The sequence below is a fragment of the Dryobates pubescens genome, chromosome 11 (genome assembly GCF_014839835.1).
Source record: "Dryobates pubescens isolate bDryPub1 chromosome 11, bDryPub1.pri, whole genome shotgun sequence".
Lineage (NCBI taxonomy): Eukaryota > Metazoa > Chordata > Aves > Piciformes > Picidae > Dryobates > Dryobates pubescens.
The window spans coordinates 11,530,536-11,536,250 of NC_071622.1; positions in this window are offsets into that span (position 1 = coordinate 11,530,536).

Consider the following 5,715-nt stretch of genomic DNA (forward strand, 5'->3'; position numbering starts at 1 on the left):
CTCCGCCCCGCGGCCAATTGCCGCCCGCCCCGCCTCTCCCGCTTCATTCAGCCACCAATCAGCCGGCAACCTTGCCCTCCCCAACGGTGAGCGGCGCGCCCTCCCATAGGCTGCCTCCTGCCGCCCTCGGCCCCAAGCCTCCAATAGGAGCGGCGGAGGGAGCGCCTCCCCCAGGCGGCCAATAGAGGTGGGGGAGCGGGCCTTAACCCCATCCTGCCCGGCGAACAACTGTGTGGGTTGTGCTGTAGTACTGCGGGCAAAGAGCGAAGGGGTTTGGGTGAAATCAGGAGAAAGAGGATTGTTTCTTAATGTATCTAAAAAATACTCGGCTCTGGGTGCGTACAGCACAGGAGTCCGTGGGAAAGGCTCTTATGGCCACAAGAGGCAGGGGTATTTGGCTTCTGAAAATTAAAACATATAGCCCTAAAATACCATATATACCCCCTATATACCATAGAGACGTAATATATACGACATATATCCCAGTCCTAAACAACGTACCACCACAAAAATTGATCCATAGCATGACAAGAATGTGCTCATTATCAAATAATCTATTATTTCCCTCTCCCCGCCCTTCACACATTCCCAATCAAAACTAGTCCTCTGCTGTCAACAAAATTCAACAGGCAGCACTGGCCGTCTGGCAGCAAAGGTGCAGCTGGTGCCTCTCCAACCTCTCTCGGCAGGAGTCCCCACAGAAATTTTCTCAGAAGAATATTACAGTGAGAAAGGTGGTGGCTGACAGAGCAGAGCTAGTGCAGTTTTGCACACAGGCACCATATACACACTCTGTAACTACAAACTATACATCCCCCTGCTCCACAGCTCCTCTCTATCCAGAACACTTTCTCCATCATTTCTGCTCCGCTTGCTGATCCTGATCATTTTCCATCCTATTTCCACTTCTGCCCAGAATCAGTCCATCAAACCATAAAAGGGTTTGGGTTGAAAAGGGCTCTCTGGAGGTCATTTGGTCTAAGCCACCTCTGCAGTAAGCAGGGACATCCCCAAATATGTCTGGCTGCTTAGAGTCCCGTCAAGCCTGACATTGGATGCCCCCAGCCTGTTCCAGTGTTCCATCACTCTCATTGTAAATAACTTCTTCTTAATGTCCAATCTAAAGCTATCCTGCTCTAGTTTAAAATGATTGCTTCTTATCCTAGTGTTACAAGCCTTTGTAAACAGTCCCTCCGCAGCTTTCTTGCAGGCCCCCTTCAGGTACAGGTATAAGGTCTCCCTAGAGCCTTCTCTTCTCCATGGAAGATCACTCCTTCCCCCTTCATCAGATCTTTTGAGTTCATATCCTGTGGTTCTTCACCAACACTGTACCCACCATCTGGGTGTCCCTCAACTGCATCTTGTGTTTTTTTGCACTGCTGCAGAAGACTAAATATCATCATCATTATTATTATTATTTGGGGGAAACAGAAGAGGAGTCTCTTGCATATAGAGTTGGAAGATGGCCCCTACACCAAGCACTCCCTACCCACATGGGTGAGAGAGGCAAATGAGATAGGTCTAAAGGCCAACTCAGCTGCAGTGAGCACAAGACCTCTGTTACCCCCTTCCAATGAGGAAGAGCACAAAATTTCCAGTGCAGAAGTTAAAGGTGGAGGAAGCAGCTGTCCTCCTCTGGTGCTCCATTCACCACAGGTATGGTGGGAGTGCCTGGATCAGCAATGGTTGTACTCAATGATCTTAAAGATCTTTTCCAACCAAAATGATTTTATAATTCTAGGAAAGCAGAGAGCTTGTTGTGAAACATGCCACTGTTACATCCTGATCCATCCATCCAGCTTCCACAAACTCCTTCCTAAGTCAAAGCTTCTTCCTGTGGTGGTGGAAAGCAATCCCTTGAAGAAGAAAAGGCAGAGTCTGGTGGGGAATTTTTCACCTTGCACATGGATCTAACATTTCCTGTGTGGAGCATCCTGGATTTGTGTAGTATTGGGCATCCTAACAACATTATTTTTACCACCATTGGCTTGCTATGACTTTAGAACTGTAGTTGAATGAAGTATCTTCAGCTGCTTTAGACTACAACAAATCCTGCATTTGCAGACTGGCCTGTCTGGAGTGGAAAATAAATATATTTCTTTCCAGGAATTTCCCCCCCCCTCAATTTTCAAGCCTCAGGATGAAAACTTTTTTAATGAGACTTTTTAAAGCCCCTTTGAAAATAAAAATGAAAATCGTGCCTAGTACTTTGTGACTTCCTGCTCCAAGCTTCCAGGCATGCCCAACTTTTTGGAGAGCAGGAGGCTGAATGGAGACCTTATCGCTCTCTACTGCCTAAGCAAGGCTGGAGCAAGGTGGGTGTTGGTATCTTCTCCCTAGTAACAAGTGATATAACAAGAGGAAATGGCCTCAACTTGCACCAGAGGAGGTTCAGGGTGGATATTAGAAGAAATTTCTTCACCGAAAGGGCTCTCAAACACAGGAACAGACTCCCCAGGGAGGTGATTGAAGCCCTATCCCTGGTGGTGCTTCCAAGATGCAGAGATGTCGTGCTGAGGGACATGGTTTAGCATCAGACTTGGTAGAGTTAGGTAATGGGTGGACTCGATGATCTTAAAGGTCTTTTCCAACCACAGTGACTGATTTTAAGCAAACATCTTCACAGACATCCACACACAGGATACTTTTCTTGTGCAATGTTATTGCTAGAGGGAAAGGTACTTAAATATATATGTATTAATAGCTCCATTTCATTGTTATGGACTGCAGCTTTGCTAACTTCTCACCCAATTAAATTTTAAACTTAACTACAATTATGTTTTTCATTATTAATTAGCACATTAATATTTAAATGCTGAGGACTTGACTACAGCTGTAGAAACAGTAAGAGTTGCAAGCAGCCAAGTGGATTAGGTTATAGACAAGCTAAGGAGCTGGGGATGGTGAATGGTAAAGGGACCAGGAGGAGACAGGCTAGTCACGATGTACCATCATCTTCAGAAGCCGACAGGCAAAAGAGCTCCATTAACCCTTGCCAAAGAGACAAATGACTCCGGGAAGATCAAGAAAGAGAGATGATGGAGATGGGATTGCCTACAAAAACCTGCAGGTCATGGGAACAAGGACTAGCTCAGGCTGGAGAACAAGGTCTGACTGGGGAACAGCAGTCAAAGGGCTGTCTCAAAAGCTAGGACTGGTGTGGGAAGCAAGCCAGAGAGGCTGTTAAATGATTCTGTCTGCTTCAGGAAAATCTCTGCGTGCTCAGAAGGAGAAAGCTCTAAATCAGCATACACACTGTCACCAGATGCTGCACAGATCTTCCTTTTCCAAGAGGTGTGTGATCCTGGTGACAGACTGAAAGCAGATTTATACAGCACAGAAAGGAATTCCTGAGTCAAGAACACCACTTAGACCTAACAAAGCATGTGCAGTATTTCTTTGCAGAAGGTATCTATATAAAATATTACCACGTGCCAATGGAAACAACAAGCTAAGGTTACAGAAATCATTTCAGACAGAGTGATGCTAAGGTCAGGTATCAAGCACAGGCTCTCACATGGAAACTCTTTAACTAAATAGGTTCTCCCCCAGGCTGTATTTCTCCATGCTAGGCAGTGGTGAGAAGGACAAGTATCAAAGGCTTGACTTACCTCTGAAGAGGAGTTTTTGGATATTGTGAAAAGGGAATAGTGAAAGAACCTGAAATAACAGAACCAGCAGAGATGAGAGCCCAGGGAAAGATGAGGCAAGTGGGTTGAGGAGCACAGAGTTTTCTCCATCTTGTCAGGCTTGGCTGCATCCTATCACATTGCTATGGTGGTGAACGCAGCCTAGTGGCCCCCCTCCTGCCAATGTCTTTCTTGTGGCACAAGGTCATTCGTGGTTCAGTGGAAATGTGCCACAAGTAAGCTTTCACTGTGACTAGAGAGTGGAAAAGTAGTCCCTCAGTATATGGTCAGAAAGGCCAGATTCCTTTACCATGATCAGGATGGGATCTGGGCTTTCAGCAATGCAAGAGTTTCCCAAGCAAGTGTGACATATGATGAACCAGTCAAGGTGACCTAATCAGTTGACAGAAGGTTTGATAGCACCTAAGGAGCAGACAGGCCAAACAGTGCTTTCTCCTCTCTCCTTCCAGAGGGAAGGACAGCAACAGACCTCCTTTTCAAGACCCAGCCAGATCTACTACATCCTCTGGCTCCTGGTAAGTCACAAGCACCAAATTTCTGAGCAGCTCTGCATCATCACTAATCTGCTCCAGGGAAAAATCAGCAGGGTTAGTTGGTACTAGTGCTTTGAGCTACCCTGGGTGATTTTGCCTGAGGCAGGTTAGGAAACACTCCCCCCAAGTGCTCCCCAGACAACACTGGGCAGAAGAGTCACGATAAGGAACTACACGTGTTTGTGTTTTAACAGAGCACCACAGCCTGAAGCATGAAGTTAAAGCAGTTAGCCAAGAGATTAAAAATCTTTTTATAGCAGTGGCAGTCTTATTTATACAATTAGATTGTAATTTTTCTAATTAAATATTTGGTGGGGTTATTTTTTTCCTCCTAAGCAGTGTGTAAGAAGAAAGACAAAAGCATACATTTAACATTTAAACTTCCTTAATTGCTCTTAAATGTCACTCTAAATTAAACAGCATCACTGACAGCAACACAGAGACATCACCTCTCCTCCTGAGCAGGAAGGCTGCTGAGGGAACAGCACAGCAGTACACATTTGCATTGCACCAGCTGATTTTATTCTCCCTGCCACCCTACCAGCCACTCTCTGTGTATTTACCTTTGATGGTCCCATGCCTGCTCCTGCCTGTTTTTCTGTGCAGGAGCTACTGAATCCCAGCCTCATCCCTGGGTGGAGCAGCAGCCAGCTTACTACAGATCAAACCTCATTGTGGTGCGGGGAAGGAGTCCTGGTCCCTTGGAAGAGCAAACCAAAAGGCAGTTAAATGAAGCCCAGACATTGGTTGGGGTAGGATTATCAAGTACTACCCTCTGCATCCCTCCCACCAGAGGCTGTGTGAGGAGAAGATGGAGAATTTTGAGACCATTAAAATCTCATCGGAGCTGCCATTTCAAGATGGTCAGCCCAGTCACTGCAAAAACAAAATCCAGGGAGCTAAAGGCAGTTTCCCATACTCTCACATTTTGCATGCCAGGAATGAAAGACTGAAAACTCAGAGTAATTTTAAACTAAACTGCAAATCTGGTTTAGTTGTTTTGTGAAGCATCAGCATCCAAAATCAATTTTTGGAAGGCAGAAGCCAGTGAGTAAAAGCTGTGTGCATGATTCGGAGCCTTCTTTAAAAGATGAGGGTTCAGCACAGCCTGGGAAAATGAAAGGGAGGAGAGGGGCTGCTTCGCTTGGAAAACAAACCCCACAGAGCAAGATGGTGCCAAAGAAAAGCAGCAATGCCTCCAAGCACAGAGATTTTCCCTTTCTTACTAGGAAAAATGGAAGTGTTAGAGGTATTGGATTAAGAGCAATGATGTTTTCAAGCTTCTCATAACAAACCAAACCCTGTTGAACTGAGAGGCTGAAACCAGTCACTGTACCACAAGAACATGCCAGCCAGACTTTTGTGTGTATCAGCCTGAAATAATTGAAGATATTTAAATCATAGCTAGCTGACTTTAGAGCAAACCAAGCAAGCTGTGCAGGGATGATTCTTCCTCTTGCTTTTTCAGGCTGTTAGCAGAGTCACAAAGGTATTTATCTGTGTGACTGTTTTATCTGATTCCTAGTATGGAA